The following is a 19,617-nucleotide window of genomic DNA, read 5'->3' as shown; positions in this document are numbered from 1 at the left end:
ATTTATACCAACAATCAGGATGTGATTTCTCACCCTTCCTAGGGAGTTACAAAGAGACAAAGTTTCATCATCTTTGTGACTGAGTCATTCACTGCGATAACAATAGGAAAACAAGTGTACTCTCCAGGAAATGATCATGATGGCTGATGTGAAGTTTATTTGGAGCTAGAATTTCCATCAAGAGGTTTATATCTGTAGAGGAAATAGGTAGATATACAGAGTCTTATTTCTTCTTCAATTCAATTCAAAAATATTATTATTAATGCCTCCCACATTTAAAACAAGTCGTTAGGTATAAGCATTAGGTTATACAAGGTAACTCTGACATGGTCTTACACTCAAATATATATAATGCACAGATATGTGTTGTAAAATTATTTTGAATACCACAGACACAGAGTGAGTATCTACATGTGGCAGGTTAGGATGGGCTTTAAGCAAGAGGTAGGTTTAAAATGATGGGTAGGATTTTGACAAGCAGGAGTACAGAGAGGTAAACTTTCCCAGCACAGGAAAATAATGTGGGGTGTGTGTGTGGGGGGGGGGTTTCACATTATAGTGGTCCTTGATCTTTTGGTTGCAAATGCGTTGAGGCTGATATGAGCTTGCTTAAAGGACAAACATTACATATTGGAGATACAGTATGGAAAATTGCAGGAACAAACTAGAATCAGATGTCCAAATACTGCAAGGTTTGTTGTTCTGCCACATATTTCCCTTTCTTTCTGTATGTCTGCTTCATTGTATGTTTTGCTGAAGACTAGCTTCCCTTGTTTTCCTGTCTTCATGGATTTCCAGAGCTCTTGGATTTATTTCTCTTTCATTAAGATTGACCAAACTAGGGCTAGAATCTCTTAGCCTCAATTCCAAATTCCCAACGGAAAATATTCATTGGTCCATTTTGCTTAAGGTCTCATCCATAATCCAAGCAATTTTTCTAAAGCTTTAAAGAAACATTGAAGAAAGAGGGCCTCCATGGCTGCTCCTCCATGGGTTTCATGGGTGCAGCCAAGTGAACAGGGTAGGATAAAAAGCTCCAGTTCAAAGGAGACATCTGGAATAACCTCCCTAAAAGTGCCAACCTAGGTGGTGAATATTTGAACATCTGACATTTCAGATGTAATAAAGTATGAATGTAGAAGTATAAAAGGCAAAAAAACTAGGAAAGTTAGCTGAGATGACATCATGAGGACTTTTAATAAAATTCCAAGAAATTAGAATTTTATTCTTCATGCAAGGAGGAGACATCAAATATATTTAAATAGGGATATGACACTACGAGTAGTACCTATAAGTAGAATCATATGGAAGCAAATTAAAGACACAGGGGACCACCTGGTTTCAGATGAGAAGTGATGGTTTAGAGATGCGGCATTAAGACTCCAGAAGGAGGATTCTAGTGCAAAATTGATTCACCTGGATTTGGTGTCTAAATTTATGTAAGAGGAATAGAGAGATGGAATGAGTGAATGTGAACAATTAACTCTGCAAAAATAGCGTTCTCATATTTATATTGTACTAACATGGCACAGAGTGATTTTTAAAAATGAAAATGTCTGTCTTCTTTCATTATTATGGTCCAAATGCTCATCTTTTTGAGGGCTCACTGACTGAAGGCTAGGCGTATGCGCTGTGACTTCACATTCCAATAGAAAAAAGCATATGTCATAGTTGGACAGAAGAGAAAGCAACACTACACAATGGATTGTTGTGTGCAAGCCACAGATATTCAATGTAAAGGGGGATATATAGACAAATTAATTTGGAAAATGGTGATGTAAGCAATTTTAGAGAACTTTATTTCCAAGACAACTGCAGATCTTCAATAGATTAATGTTTTGTGTGAATCTTTAAAAGCAGCAGTATGTTATGTAATCTCCCAGATAAGCATGAAACCACATTTTAGAGGGAAAGGTGTATGGACTAATATTGTTTGAAAGGAAATGTGAAATTCTGTTAAATGTAGAGTTTTCTTAGGATAAAAATGCTATCTCCATGGAGAATATCATTTAATATATTTCACTTTAGAGTGAGGTAATTCAACTAGAATCAGAAAATACACATTGTACCATATTAAAATGACTAGGAATGATTAAAGCAGTGAAAAGGGCTCTCATCTTCTTTTAGGATAATGGTCCAAATGCTCATCCTTCTGAGCGTATGCTGAGTGAAGGTCAGGAGAATGGGTTTGTGACTTTTGCCTTCCTAATGGAACTACACACTTGTCATGAGTTCTCCAAAGGAGAAAATTATACTACTTACTGTATTATCAAAGGATTATTTGGCCTGTACCTTAACAGAGAAAAGTGCTAACTACACTGACACTAAGGACATGGAAATAAAAATTCAGAATAATATATGTTTAGACACAGAGAACATTGAGCAGGAATGGTGCAGAGCTGCAGTCCCCTAATATCTTGCTATATTATTTGGCAGATCAGTTCTAAGAAAATGACTTTGAAGAATGCTGTTGATCTCTGGACATTTAACTTTGATCAACTCTTCCCTTTAGAAACAATTGTAATAATAAAAATAACAATAAACTTTTAGAGGAGAAGGTATTTAGTAAATAAATATGCATTCTCTTACTCTGTCGTCTTAATCAATTGCAAATTCAATTTCAGATAACTTCAGAAGCTCAGGCCAACCCTGAGACTTTTTAATCATGTAATGATAAATCTGAATGATCAGCATCACGCTTTATCCAGTGTGTTCCTTGAACTACCTGGACATCAGAATTATTTATGGAGACTCCACCAGAGACCTTCTGAATCAGAATATCTAAAGATGTGGCCTGAGAATCTGACCTTTTAGTAAATGCCCAGGTGATCTCATGCACACAGTGTTCTGAGAAACACTACACTAGGCTTTCCTTGTCCTAAGGATGCGTTATTGTCACTATCATTTTAAACATGTCCAAAGGACAAACCAAGCAAAAACATAATTATTCACTAGTCCAGCTGATCACATACTATGTGCTTTCATTATGATGACTTCAAAGATTTATAAGGTATTGCCTCAGCTTTGAAAGATCGCACATGACTCTTCTGTTTTTGATATTAAACCAATACATAAAAAGAAATTCGTCAGTATACTGTGAAAGTCACAGAAGTATCATTTGGCATTTCTAGAGTTTCATTTCTACAGGTAAAAGTTGGTTTTCTTTTTTTTTTTTGGAGAAAGTCTAGTTCTCAAAAGTGGTTTGCAATTAGTTCATCCACTATGGAGGTGGATATAAATGATAAGAGTTTCACATACAACGTATTTTTAATATGTAATTCCTCCCAAGCTTTCTATAGAAATGTCTATCAAATTGAATAGTTGATGCACTTTGAACACTTAGCTCCAAAAAGAAGATGACATTTTTTTCATTAGTTTAAGATTTATATGCTAAAGTATCTGTCACAATAATAAAAAAATCTGACAGTGCAGATCATATGGGTTTTCACATAGCAGAGGTAGTGTGTTCTTTGGAAGATATAAATGACAATTTGTTCAAATCAGAGATTTTAAAAATTGAGACAAGCACAGGAACTCCAAAACTTTATATTTCGGCATTTCAGAATCATTCATTTAATGATATTTATGTCATGTCGGCCATAAAGATTAATGTTTTGTATATAAGAATGAACATAAGTTGTTACTATTTCATCATGTACTGTTTGGTTAATAACATTTTCAGAAAAGGTCAGGTGCCAATCAGCTTAAATGCATCTAAAAAGAGAGATGTATTTAGGCCTAAATTCTAATGTACTTACTCTGTGCTACAGCTGAGTTCTCTGTGTTTTTGTGTTTGTTTCTTTTTCCTTTGGTCTCTGTAGCATGTGAAATTCCAATTCGTTCTGTGCAAGAGTACCGAAAAATATGCACATACCTCAACCTCGAAACGAAGAGGAAATAATGCCTTTTCAGAAAAATATATGGAAAATCAATGTGACACAACCACTGCTTTTCTGCATTGCACTAAAACCCCCTGTTCATGTAATTGTGCACATTTAGACTGAATTCCTCGAGTGAAGGGTCACCTTAAGGCAGGTGTTTAATAAATGTGAGCCAAACACTACTGAAAGGTTAAGTTTGCTACATGTCATTAAACTACATTAAGTGCTATAAGCGAATTACACAGATATTTAGGGAAATTACAACCACAAATACTGCTACATTCAAAAGGAAAATAAATGATAGAAAAACCACATTCTAGGTTTCCTTTGGATCTGTGCTCCCAACTATTCGAACTAACCATCTATTTAGTTTTGAATAACTAGGAAAAAATGTAGCCTCTTAGGAAACTATTTAATGCTGAGATAATAATTTATCTAGAAGGAATTAATATAGCTCCTGAAGTGCCTTATATATTCTCAAGAAGTAGCTTATGTTGTGGGAGTTTAGCTTCTTAAGACTTAATTTCTCTACACATGGAATGCTTATTTTAATTTCTTTACCTGAGAACTTTAGAACAGTCATCATTTTTTATTCTCTAAGCTACATTTCTTGTCAAACCTTATTTTACATGAACACTGCAGAAACTTCAAGTTGCACTCTCAGGGAAAGAATCTCATCCCATCTCCAGTCCAAGAAGGATTAATCACAGATAAGTATAATGAGAAGCTATAGCATTTTATAACATCACTAAAACATCTTTACGTAAACAGAATGCCACAAACTTTCAGAAATAAAAAGAGAAGCTCTCATAGTGGAGCTTACATTAGGAATAAAATCTTCCTCCATAGAAAGATTCTCTTCCTCCATAGAAAAATTCTCTCTAGAGAATTTTTTGGGAGGTACAAAGTCAGGCATCTTCTGGAAAACCATTCAACATGTTTGGAAGGAAGCTGACATACCCATCCTCAATTTTTTTCGTTCAGTGAGTCTCTTATGCGACAGTTCTCCAGTTCTTTCATCTTCTTTATAATATCTACAGGTATTCACTTCTGTTAGTATATAGGCCTTAATGAGGTAAAATGAATTTCCTAAAGTCCTAAAATAAACTTTGTTTACTAATTATTTATTTATTTTTTGCAGTACGCGGGCCTCTCACTGTTGTGGCCTCTCACTGTTGTGGCCTCTCCCGCTGCGGAGCACAGGATCCGGACGCGCAGGCTCAGCGGCCATGGCTCATGGGCCTAGCCGCTCCGCGGCATGTGGGATCTTTCCAGACCGGGGCACGAACCCGTGTCCCCTGCATCAGCAGGCAGACTCTCAACCACTGCGCCACCAGGGAAGCCCTATTTTTAAAATAGTCATCACACCAAGTGTCAGCCAACCAGCAAACACTTCATAAATACCTCAAGAGTCCATCATATAAACAATCGTATATAAAGAAAAAGAAGAAAGTAAATTATATGTATGTGTGCATGTATATATGTATGTATGTGCATGCAAGTCATGCATGTATGTGCAGTCTATCACTTTGGAGGCCTATTCAGAAGGAATTCACAATGCAGGGATGGATGTTCAGGTAAGTCTGAAAAAAGAGGGACAGATATTCAGAGTAAGCACTCCATAACTACTTCTTTTATTTTGCTCGGTTAGTCAATTCACATAAATAAACTATTAGGAAAGTATGCAAAAAAATCCACATTTCATTCAGTCATTCTACTAATAAACAACACCAAAAACTCAGTGACAGCAAGAAAGGTAGCTACCTTACTCCTTCTATATGTCCATTACATATCAGCAGGGGGAGCTCTGCACATCTTATCACTATGAGTCAGAGTGGCCACCATCTTGAATATTGCTAGTTGCAGTGCCGGAGCCAAGGGAGAAAGCTCTGTAGAGATTTGTTCTCTAAGTTAAAAGCCCCACACCAGAGTGGCATCAGATATTACCATTCATAATTTATGGCCTAGAAGCCATCACTCTATCACACCCGTGCGAAAGAAGGTCAGCAAATACAATCCTACCAAGTGACTGGAAGGAGAAAAGATCCAGGTCTGAGTATTTAGCACTGATGACTCCCTCTCATAATTACTTCTAGCCCATGCATAGGTCTTTGCAGCAGTGCAGAAATATAGATACTATGAATGAAGTGCTCCCCTACTAACGTGGCAAGTCTGGGCAACCTGGCTGACATTTTCTTTTGAGGAGAATGCCCAATTAACTCTGTCTCTTTGTCCAGCACTGTCGACCACTTCTCATTATCCTGAGTCACTTTATGGTACAGACTGAAAAATTGCCTGGCTCATCCCTGAGATTATGAGCTCCCTGAGAAAATTTACCATTTCTCATTCCTTTCAGCACAGGGCCTGACATATTGTAGGTACTCAGTAAATTTAATAAGTAAATGAATGGTTCTCAGAAGCTTTTAATCAGAGGGCTGAACAGGATTTATACCACACTCAATTTTGATTATCTCTTACAAACACAACTAAACTTTAGGTCTTTATAACATCACTTTATTCAGTTTAGTTATGGAATCAAACATTTCTATAGATAGTTAATCATTATTTTTAATACCCAGGTTATGTTATCCTTGTAATCAATGTTTCAGTTAAGGAGATATTTTTGCAAATAGGGTATTTTAGAAGCCAATGTCCAGAAACAAGGACCAGTTGAAAGCCAGAATTCGATGTCAATGAGAATCTAAATAATGAAGCCTAGAGGCTTAGAGATTTCCAAAAATCATTTTAATCGTACTGCAGAAATATATACATCTACAGTGTAATACAATTGGTTCTTTTAAAAAGTGCATGTTTTCTTTCTGTCCTCTCCTTTTACTTGATATTGGACCTGCCCCATTATGTGGGTGAAGTGCTGAACTCTGACTTCAGGTTGAAAACTATGTCCCTCCTTCTCACACAGACAAAGAGCAAATGTGATCACCTATTTCAAAATTCCAGCTTCATGAGCAGAAAATTTTGTTAACCAGGTTATTTTAAAAAATAACTTAGGTCTCTGCTACCTGGCCAATTTTAGTTGAGTCAATTAACGGCTTATTCATTTCAGAAACGAACAAAGGAAAAATTTTTACTAAGGCTAGTAGAGTTTTATCCTACTCAAACTCTGAATAACCTTGGCTTCAGAATTTTACTTTTCATAATGGTCTTTCTATTTAGATGGTGAATAGACCCAGGGATGACAAGAGTTAGACAACAAGAGAGTATGTTTATCAGGATAATGTATTACTCTATATTGCAACTTAATCAAGTATAATTGGCTTAAACCATCCCCCATTTCAACTCCCGCAAAAAAAAAACAATTCATAGGGAGGGGATCCTAAGAGAGGAATAAGCACTCATAAATGCTAAGTGTAGATGTAGGGCAGACTTCATGAAAGAAGACTTGCCTTACCTCATGTGAGAACACCAACAGTTCATTTTTTTCCTTGTAATCACTCTCCTTGGGCTACCTAAATCCCTAGCTGTGGTGACTGAATCATTTGTTGTTTAATACCACCACAAAACTAAGTGGTTTAAAAGACAATGATCTCTTATTTCTCACAATAATGTTGGATGGCTATGGTTCCTCTATTGCACTCATTCATGTACCTTCACTAAGATGAGGGTCAGCTGAGTTGGAAGGTCTAAGATGGCCTGAATCACAGGTCTGACAGTTGAAATTCGTTGCCGTATTGATCACCATGGATCTCCTCGTTTAATCATCCTCCAGGGACTAAACTGGCTTCGTCACATGGTAGTCTTAGGCAGAGTTCCAAAAAAGGGAAAATGGAAGCTACAAAGGCTTAGTCTCAGAGCTGCACAATGTCATTTCTTTCATCTTCTGTTGCTCAAAGTAAGTTAGAAAAACAGCCTAGATTCAGTAGATGGGGGGAAAATGTCCATCTCTTCATGAGACGTGTGGAAAAAGCACACCATAAGGGAATATGGCCACAGGGACTTTTGATTCATTCTTCTGCAATGTCCAAATAGTTGCTTTATTTTCCTTAGATTTTCACACACCACCATACCATCCAATGAATAGCAATGTATATTTTGGTAGTTCTTGCAGAAGAAGGAAGAGAGAGATTGACTACTTAACATGAAGTTCTGGCAAATATCTGACCCAACTTCAGAGCCAGGAAAATGGTTACTTAAGCCAACTGGGGAGTAACACTTGCAGCTGGGAGTTGAGTCAACAGCATTCAGTCTACATGGCTGATGATTAAAAGTGGTGTTTTAGCTACACAAGATTCGGGTATTTCTTCTAGAATAAGGAAGACCATATGCTGGATCTCTAAAGCAAATGAAGCTGGGAAACGAGATTTGCAAACTTTACTCTAAATCTCTTAACAGAACTACTAGTGCCCTTTCTGTCATACCATTTCTCTTTCCTTGTTGATGTTTTGCACTTAGAATTAGGAATAATATGAATTAAAGCCCATTAACCTCCACATACTCTTTGTATGACCTTAATCATCCTCTCTGAGACTCAGTTTCTTCAAAGACTATGAGTAATCATCATGATAGGGATGTTGAGAAAATTAAATAAGATAACCTATGGTAAGTAACTAGCAGAGTATCTTGCAACTAGTAAACACCTCCCGGGTGACATGTACCACCATCAGCATCATTATCAGTATGTCGAAAAATAGCTTAATAAAAATGATTTATAAATGCATTTTTTCCAAATAGCACCCTTTGACTGAATACTTTTACTTGAAAATTTGGGTTATTATATTTCTACGTGTGAATCATTTCAATAAATAAACACAATTAGGCTTTCAAAAAAAAAAAAAAAGCATAGGATGACCAGGTAGCAAAATCCTGTCTGTGTTGTGCTGACCCCAATTCTTATAGATGCATTCTAGAAACACATATGATATACTCCAGGGTTTCTAAGGAAAAATTTTAACCACAGGTATGAACATAATCTAAGTTCATCAAAAGTCACTTACTGTAAGTCATCTGTACATATGAAGTTTAATCATAAAATGATTTGCAAAGAACTAGGGAATACTGTAGCTCAGGAAGTTTAAAGATGACCTAGATTGTGTACCACAATCATTACAGGAACTTTTCTCTGAATTTAAACTTGAAATATATGCAAGCTTTTTGAATACAATTCTCTATAACATTATTCACATGTCCTTATACAGAATTTTAAACAAAAACAAAAAAATTAAAAATGGATATAAGACAGGGTTGACAGGCTTAACATTGGCTGGGGATCTTGTTTATTCTCTCACTTTCTTATTTCCAGATTTCACTTGACCTTAGCTTCTGGCTTGGGTCCCCTCTTGATTTGATTATTGAGCTTTGAGAATCTGTTTTTAAAGTAACTTAAGAGCTGAAAAATTTTTATTCTCAATTGCATTTACTTGAGGCATACAGACATGTCCTGGTACCTGTATCCTCAGGCCTTTATTTCTTCCCAAGAGCAAGCACTACTCAAAAGTATGAGAGCAGCTTGCATTAGCTCTAACATGCAAGCCCTTTCATTGCCTTGGAGACACTCAGGCAATTTATGATCATTTGTTGCAAAGAGGTTCTGCCATTACTCTCAGCCAGAAGGAAAATAGCATTGCCTCTTCAATTGCATTTCAAGGACTCAGTTAATGCAGCCCTGGTGCTCTTCTCTGGATAGAAATATCTACAAAAGCTTTGAGAGCTCCGATCAAGTATTTTCACTGTCAGCCACCAAAGGCGTTCTGCCCCCTGCCTGCCACAATTACAGGACTTTCTAGCCAGCAGAAATAGGCGATCTGAAATTTCTTCTAATGTTCCTGTCAATATTGAACCATGGATTGCCTGAAAAAGAGTCATTCTTTTTCCTTAGTGGCTCAAGTGCATTGTGAAGGGTCTTTAATAGTCTGTGCCAGTCGCAGGTATGAGACTTAGAGGCTCTGCCATACCCCATCACTAATGCTGTATAGAACTGCTGACCCACTACTGGGTAAATAGAGGGGGCACTTTTTCCAATATGTGGACTTCTTCCAGAGGATGAGAATACACCAGAAACGGAGCTGAGAAAAGAGAATGTGACATAGTGGATTTTAGAACATGAGTGGTTGTTACAGCAATGAAATCAAGAGAGGAAAAAAAAAAAAAGATTCTGCATTTATGCCTGTTTCGTGAGGAGGACATGATGGAATTGGCAGATCCCAGTATTCCGACTGGTTCTTTTGTTCTTTAAGAGGAAGCTACCCACGGCTGAGTTAGAGTTCTCCAGACCTTTGAGTTCAGAAAGGGGTAAAGAAATACCCGAATGCACACAGCAGTCTTTCCTTTAGTTGATACAACTTCTTCAAAGCATTTCCTATTGAAATAACCTGGTGGTTCTGTGTGTCTAGAACCAAAATGCTGCCAGGTGTGAGATTCAAGGCCCAGTGCTGTTAAAAGTAGTGTAGTTACTCCTTCAGGGTACAGTTAACTTGGAGAGGATAATTAAGAGTGTGTAGAGCGATATGAGAGAAAGCCTGGGTCTCTGCCATGCATCATTATCTATATAAGATTTCCAATTTATGTAACAATGAGACCAGTTGAGCAGTGTTGTTCACCTTAAATATTTGATGCTTTAATAGCCTGCTTGTTCTTTAACTGCCACTTACTCCATCAACATTGGCTAATACACTTGAGAGAAATTGTTCTCTCTGTGAATTCCTACAAATACAAAAACTAAAATATTGTCTCCATAGTTTTCCAAATTGAAAATACAAGATCATCCTTTAGTCCTTTAAGTGGCACTAATGTAAATAGTATTAAAGTCTAAGGGCTAAAGAAAGGAGAAAGTAGGGAACAACAAAACTCTTCACATAAATTAAAATGCAAAACCTTTTCAAAACTATATTCAAACAGAGAAAATTCCCTTTGGTTACTGTTGAGTTTAATCTGTCTCTTACAAAGCAAGGCGAAGCAAGAGCTAATCTCAAGAGTTATTCAGTGAGACTCTCATTTCGAGTGGAACATTTATTGCATGCTAGGCACAGGAAGAGAAGTATAGAAAAATTAGACACCCTGCATTCCTGGAGCGGACCATCTGATGGAGGACACCAAGTGCCAACTACCATCTATAACAAGAGGAAAATAAATGCAATATAAATCAAGGTATAAGTAAGCATGGCACAGGGTACAAATGAAGGAGTAATTGATTGATTTTAATGGGAATGTCTGGAAATGATTCACTGAGGACATGGGACCTTAAAGTAAACTAAGATTTCGGCATGAGAAATGAGATCACAAATATAGCAGAAAAAGAAAAAACAGCATGAGGGAATGTACACAGCCATGAACATACATGGCCCATTAAGGGAATGGAGTATAGAGCAGAATGAAAGAAGCCTAGGATCGGAGTAGGGTGTGTAAGGTCTTAATTCAGAGAGATTTATATGTATTACAAACAGCGTATACCTTTTATTTTAGGAAGATATATATAACAAAATTTACCTATTTAACCATTTTTAAGTATATAGTTCAGCGGCATTAAATGTATATACCTTGTTTGACAACTATCACCACCATCCCTCCAGAATGTTTCACTTCACCAGAGTGAAACTCCACATCATTAAACAAAAACTTCTTAATCTTCCATTTCCCCAGTCCTTGAAACTCTCATTCTACTTTCTGTCTCTATGAATTTGACTAATTTAGGTACCTCATATAAATGGAATCATACAGTATTTGTCTTTATGTGGCTAGCTTATTTCACTTAGCATAATATCTTTAAGTTTCATTCATGTTGTAGTCTGTATCAGAATTCCCTTCTTTTTTTAAGACTTAATAATATTTTATTGAATGTATATACTATGCTTTGTTTATCCATTCATCTGTCGATGGACTCTTATGTTGTTTCTACTTTGGCTATTGTAAGTAATGCTGCTATAAACATGAGTTTACAAATATCTGTTCCAGTCCTTGCATTCACTTATTTGGTTAAATACCAAGAAGTGAAACTGCTGGATCACATGGTAACTCTATTTTTAATATTTTTGAGAAAACATCAGACTCTTTTCCATACTGGCAGCACCATTTTACATTCCCAGCAGCAGCGCACAAGTTCTCCACATTCTCAGCAGCATGTGTTAGTTTCTCTTTGTTTGTTGTATAATAGACATTCTAATGGGTGTGAAGTGGTATTCATGTAGGCTATTTTACTGAACTTTTTCAGAACATTGCCAGGATGACATTATTATTCCAATTTTATAGATAAAATAATAGACCTAGAGACCTAAAGTAACTTTTCCAAGTGTCTTAGTTATGAAATGGTATATGTAATATGAGATTTAAAAATAACTGCATAAAAATGCAAATGTATGTGTTTATCACGATACAAGCGTGGGATATGTCTTTTAGCAATGAATTAGCATGGCTGCTATGGCAAATGAGACATGATCCTGTCAGCTCCTCTGAGCCTTATATGTTCCACCCTGCTTTTATTCCACCCCCCCTTTTATCTACAAGTGCCTTGTACCCCACACTGTTCACAGCACTAACTCTAATACATGTGTACTAATTCATCATGGACATATCATCACCCCGGCATTTGAATGCATGATTTGCTTTCTCAGTTAAAACTTCTTTACACACTTTTGACCAATGGCCCATAGCCACTTCTAGGTATTCCTTCCAGAAACATGATGTGGAGTCCCTTTTGCATTTGCTTATTCTGTGCCACCATGAAAAGGGTATCTATGCTTTACCAAGGCCCCAGGCAACTCTGCTCAGCATAATTCCTCAGATATATGATTCTTGCTTTGTTTCCTCTGGAACCTTGAGTAGCATCAAGGTAGTCTCAAACTATTTTTTTTTTTCGCTGTACGCGGGCCTCTCACTGTTGTGGGCTCTCCCGTTGCAGAGCACAGGCTCCGGACGCGCAGGCTCAGTGGCCATGGCTCACGGGCCCAGCCACTCGGCGGCATGTGGGATCTTCCCGGACCGGGGCACGAACCCGCGTCCCCTGCATCAGCAAGCGGACTCTCAACCACTGCGCCACCAGGGAAGCTGTCAAACTATTTTTATAAGATAATTCTGGAAACAATCGGAGCATTAAGGAGTCAAGGACAATAATTAAGAAGCTATTTCAATGATAACTGAGGTAAAAAGTAATGACGTGCTGACTTAATGGATAAGTAGTAAGCATGCAAAGGAGCAGAACTGATAGGAGTGTTTATACAGGAGATGAGGAGGATTTGGAATGAATGATGGATTGTGACCAGTGGAATGGCAGAGCTACTAGTCTAGATAAGGAACATGGGGAGAAGAGTACATTTAAAGGGGTGAATACAATAAATCAATTTTAGATCTACAGAATATAAAGTGAGTAAGGAGATTTCTCTTGGAAAAGGTTATTTAGGTAGAAGAATGTCAAAGATAGTGTGAATTTAAATTTATGTGTTAACTTTGAAAGGGCCACAAGGTGCCTAGATAGTTGGTGAAACATTATTCTGGGCGTGTCTATGAGGATGTTTTTGCATGAGATGGACGTTTGAGTTGGGAGACTGAGTAAAGCAGATGATGCCCCCTAATGTGGGTGATCGCCATCCAATTAGCTGAAGACCTGAATAGAACAAAAAGACTACCTCCTGCAAGCATGAGGGAATTCCTCCTACCTGATGGTGTGAGGACAGACTTGCCTTTTTCTGCTTTCAAATGCAAATTGAAACATCATATCTTGGATCTCAATTCTGCCAACTTTTGGACTGCAACTAGATCATGGATTCCCCTGAGTCTCCACTTTGCCTACCTTAGGTCTTGGGACTTTTCAGCCTCCATAATCACTGAAGCCTATATATACAGGGTCTTCTCTTACCCTTTTCCTTTATGCCCTTTCTTTCTTATATACACAAATTCTTTCTCTTATGACCTAATATATTCTATTAAGTATTACAGTTATTTAAGTTTAGGTTTATTGTTAATATGATTGAAAGGAATTGTAAGTATCTGAAAATACTCAGCAAGTGCATGTATGAAGGTTACAGTGAATGTTGAATCAATAAAAGAATAAATGAGTCAGTGACTTAAATTGAATACACATTTTTGTATCAAGGAAAAGCCAGGTATGGCTGCTTGAATCCAAGCATTAGATTATTCTCAGCTTCTTACAAATGAAGTAAACTGCAAAAAAAAAAAAAAATGAATGTGTTTCATTAGCAATAAATCTCCAATCAAAGAAATAACAAAGGGAAATAAGGAATTTGAAGGGAAATGTAAACAATGTAATCAGTCATTTAAGAAAGGTAAGTTGAAGTTGACAAAAATATCATCATTGCTAGATTTGCAATTTAACAATAGAAAAACTAACCTGTTGCTTGAAACAGGGACTGACAAAGGGATAAAGAAGCCAGCAAAGAATAAATAGACGTTAACTGCATGTGAGCAAAGTACATTCTGGTATTTTCATAAGTTTCAACTTAAGTAGCAGCCTTTGCCATTCTCTGGAATCAAAGCAATTTATCATCCATGAACAACTGCCAACCAGAGCATCACCAGGGACATGCTGAGGCTGTGTTTTTACCGGGCCTGGGTTTTCACATAAAAATATTGAATTTATCTGGACTATGGAGAATTGCTAAGCTCAGTGTCAAGGGAAAAGGCCCATCTTATTAGTAGTGATGTTATCTTAGTTATTGTAGTCGGTCACCGTCTGGAGAAGGAGGGAGATGCACGTCGCTGCTGTTGCAAACAAATGAGAATGTGGTTTTAAGGACCCCCATGTTACTGACCTTGTAGTTTTGACATAGAGGGCCTAATTTAGACCAGAGATTTTTGAGGGCACAGAGATCACATCTTGAAATCTCACAAATGAAAGTAAATGTGTTTTAAAACAAAAATATATATATGGATGGTACAACTCTGTTCTTTTTTTAAAAAAACAGATTGGAATGTAGTCCCACTGACAGCATATATAGAGGAACACCCATAAACATATGATGAGAAGCTGCATGTGTATAGAAACCTGGGTACATCCACCAGAGGAGGGAAATGCTTGGCCTTCGGAGAAATCACTTGAGATGCTCTGAAGCTGAGGGCACATTTTAGAATTTTCCAAAGGGCATATCCAAATGCATGGCTGGCTGCGACAGGGTAAAAGGTTCGTATCCTTCATGAGAGCATAATGGGCTGTCCCATTACACGCTCCACTGGAGCCTAATGTGACAAATGGATGGTTTTGCACGTGGGCCTCAAAGAGGCCGGATGGACTAAAGTGACAGAGATTTCTATCACGGGAGAGACAATGGGTCTCTGTTTTCTCCTCCTGGATACAATCTCTGTTGGAGAGTAATAGGAATCAGGTTTACTATCACTTCCTTTAATCAGAGCACAGCTGCAGCATCAGTTTTGAGATTCTTCTGTGGTAGGGATGTGTGTTGGGTTCTCTAGAATACATTTGTGACTATCCATATGCACCTGACACCCACCCACACAACTCTAGCACCCATCTCCACCCTCATGCACACCCGCCATCTCACCAGGGCTGAGAGTCAAAAGGATTAATTTTGCCCAGAAAGGTTTGAATGAGGTACCTATGTGAAGTAGGATTAAATCTTTTTCAAAAATCTCTCAAAATCTAAGTTTGAAAAATAGCAAGAGAAAGCTTTCAGGTCAGAGTGAGCTCCTAAACCCGGTAAGGAGCAATCTATCCTTTAATCTAAGTGTCGCAATGCCATCCAACCTCAGTGACCAGAAGGAAAGTAGACAGAGCAAGCAGGAATATGGTCCAGAACTGTTACACAGCCTCGCCACCCCAATCTTATATACTTCCCCCTATATTTTATTAGGATAGTTTTTAAACATACAGAAAATTGAAATGATTTTATAGTAAACATACAGACCTAAAACTAACCTACTACCACCTACAACTAACATTTTACCATATTGATTTACCACAAACCTATGTATAGATTCATCCCTCTACTTGCCCATTAATCCAATTGTCAATGTATTTCTTAGCAAGTTGCAGACATCAGTGTCCTTTCCCCTAAACAATTATGCATGGACACCATTTACAAGAGTTTAATATTTGCTTTGGGCCCTTTATTTTCTTTTTCAGGTAAAATTTACACATAATAAAAATTATGTGTGTGTGTGTGTGTATATATATCTATATGTATGACAATGAGTTTTGGCAAATTTATATACCTATGTGACAAAAATCTCTATCAAAATAAAGAACATTAACATCGTTCCAGAATGTTGTCTCATGGCTCTTCCCAATCAACATTTGCCCCTAAGCCCAAGAGCAACCACTGTTCTGTTTTATTTTGTTTTTCCACAAAGATTAGTTTTGCCTGTTCTAGAATTTTATTGAAAGGAAGTCATAAATATGTGCTCCTTTGTGTAGGACTGCTAATGATAGCCAGGATAATGGCTTCCCCAAATGCCCACCTCATAAACCCTAATTAAAGTAGTATATGGGGTCATGGCTGCTAATCAGCTCACCTTGAAATAGGGAAATTATCCTGGATTATCTGGGTGAGCAGAATGTAATCACAAGGGTCCTTAAATATGGAAGAGGGAGGCAGAAGAGTCAAAACCAGAGAAATTACATCATAAGAAAGGGTCGACTGAACACTGCTGGCTTTGAAGGGGACCACAAGCCAAGGAATGTAGGAAGTCTCTAAAAGCTGAAAAAGGTAGGAAAAATGAATTATTCCCTAGAGCATCTAGGCAGGAATACAGCTGTCAACACTATTGACTTTAGCCCAGTGAGATCCATTTTGGCCTTCCTAGCCCCAGAATTGTAAGATAACACATTTGCCTTGCTTTGTGCCACTAAGTTTGTGGTAATTTGTTACAGCAGCAATCTGAAACCAGTACACTTTTTTTACTCAATATAAGGTTTTTGAGGTTCATCCATGTAATTTTATGTATGCTTGTCTCTTTTCATTCCATTTTATCCGAGCTCCTATTGATGGACAACTGGACTGTTTCCAGTTGTAGACTATAATTATCGGGTCATAATTCTGTGCATTTTTAAAAGTGCTATCACTTAATGTGTTTGAGGATTACCTATCTGTGACCTGCCTTCATGGTGACCAGTGTCTGAACTGGCCAGGGAACGCATTAGTGCGTGATGGTTTAGGGAGCTAGAAATACGTAACTCTAACCTGGTTTCACAACCTTTGCCAAGCTCTGATAGAATATTTCAAAAGCTAGACTTAAGGAGGGTAGGAGTCACTCTCACATGGAGCAAGATGTGCACACCTAAGTATTCTGAAGTGTCTGCCTCTGTCCATATGCTCAGAGGAAATCAGCCTGCTCCACTGTGTGTCATCCTGAAGAATGTCTTCAACTAATAATAATAATAATAATGGCTAATTCTCTGTTGAAATATCACCTGAACCAGTACAACCTGAGTCCAGATAATTAAGCTCTTAGCCTTAGTTTGCTCGTCTGTGAAATGAGGATAAAACTATCCCAATTTACACAGTTATTCTGGGGAGTAACGTGATAACGTGAACAAAAGATACACAGATAATACGCATAAAAAGCTGCTAATGTCCTTAAATTTTCTTAATCCTAACAAAGGACAATCCTCACGTCTTCTGTTTCTAGAAAAGTATTTTACAGAAACATCAAAGTCAGGAAACGTATTTATTAATTCAACAAATACTGACTGAGCCTAGACTAGACCCTAGATGCTCATAGGACTTTAAAGGCTTATTCCACACGACTCTTCTTCTCAAGCAGTCTAATGAGGAAGACAAAGGAGTGAACAGGCACCTATCCTTTGGCATGGTTACTATGAGAAATGTAGGCATGGGGATCATGGGGTATTTTAGGAGAGCACTTAGCCTAATTAGGGGAAAGTGTCAGGCAAGTTTCAAGAGGAGATGTTCCTGAACTAGAAGAAGAAGTGAATCAAGAATAGCTTAAGTGGAAAGGAAACTGAGGAGAGGAACAGGAGTCAGGAAGAGACCATGTTGTACCCAAGGAGAGACTGTGACCATTCAGATAAGTTAACAAACTATATACAAGGGCATACTAGCTTGGAATCCCAAAGTCAGGTTTAGACACAGGTAGGATTAGGTGATATGGGTTTTCAAATTTTATAAGTTTTCAAGTCGCACAAACCCAAACTGGAATCACATACCAATTTGGCTATCAGTTATTTGATCTGGATCAAAACAAGTAATTTTTTAAAGCCTCAATATCTTCATTTGTAAAAGGAGCATGAGACTATCTAACCTACAGCAATGTTGGAAGAATGAAATAACAAAAAGTTATATAAAGCATTTAATAGAGTGGTTGATATACATAGTAAGCCCTCAAACAATGTAAACTTCCTGTTTTCTTCTCTTTTCAATTTTTCTAATATCACAAATATTCTAAAGATATGAATACTGATCCCATTCTGTGCCCAACAGGGGGGTAGATAACAGACAAATACACCTATAAATTGGAATATGTCACTAGCTCTTATTGACAGGAAAAACAATAGCCCTAACAAGTTTCACAGACAGTGCAAGTATATTAGAATCTCAGTAATTAAATTGAGGGGCTTTATTTTAGTGACAAATTTAAGAAAAGCATTAGGCTGGAGCAGAGAGCACATATCTCCATCAGGTCAATTTGGGTTAAAGATTACAAAGTGTTGCAAAATAACTTAATATTCTTTTATCTACCTGTGATGGTTGGGTTAGGGAAAGAGAAGGAATTTCAATAACATTAAGAGAGTCCAGTGTCCCCAGGGGAAAGGCCAATGACATCATAAAATATATCTATATCCCTGGGAGAAGAACAGATATAAGTTGTGGAAAAACCATGTACGTGCTAATAAAATCAACATTCGTGTATATTATTGATATAGGTGGAGCCAGGGTCCATGAATTCGTAAACCTATCCAATTCAGGATCTTCTCTACGAAAACAAATGACTAAACTGCCAATCCAAAACTAGGTATTTGTGTTAGTTTCCTATTGCTACCATAACACATTACCACCAACTTAGTGGCTTAACACAACACTTAATTATTACCTTAATTCTGGAGGTCAGAGCCCAAAATGGGATAAAATCAAGATGTCAGCAGAGCTGTTTTCCTTTCTGGAGGCTTTGGAGAGACTCCATTTTCCTGCCTTTTCCAGCTTCTAGAAGGCTGTCCACAGTCCTTGGCTTGAAGCCTGTTTCCCCATCTTCAAAGCCAGCAATGGCTGGTTGAGTCCTTCTAACATCTCATAAGTCTGACACTGACTCTTCTGACTCACATTTTCACTAAGTACTTTGGGATTACATTGAACCCGCCCAGATAATCTATTTTAAGTTCAGTTGATTAGCAACCTTAATTCCATCTGCAACCTTAAATCCCACTTCCCATGCAACATATTCACAGACTCCAGGTATTAGGCTGTGGGCCTCTTTTGGAGGCTATTATTCTGCTTGTAGCAGTACAAATTGAATATTTAGAATGAGAAAAAAAATCACATCGTAACCTGACTGTTTTAAGATTCAAGTCCTTTTTCTGTGATTTTGTCTTTTCGGCAATTTACAAGTGATGTTTCCGTAGAAATATTTCTGATTAAACCTGAACTTTCTCCTCACCTGCAATTCCCTACAACTCCCAACAACTTCCAGCATTTATAGGGTACAGGAAATGACAGACCCTAAAGCTAAACTCTTTTAGCTTCATGGTTAATCTGCATCTGAGAATTGAAAAACATCACGGCAGATATGATGTTTAGTCTGAATATATATTCCCTTATAAAGTATGTTATGTAGTTCATTACTGATATTGACAAATAAAACT

The sequence above is a fragment of the Globicephala melas genome, chromosome 5 (assembly GCF_963455315.2).
Source record: "Globicephala melas chromosome 5, mGloMel1.2, whole genome shotgun sequence".
In the NCBI taxonomy this organism is placed as follows: Eukaryota; Metazoa; Chordata; class Mammalia; order Artiodactyla; family Delphinidae; genus Globicephala; species Globicephala melas.
Note: the sequence above shows the minus strand (reverse complement) of the source record.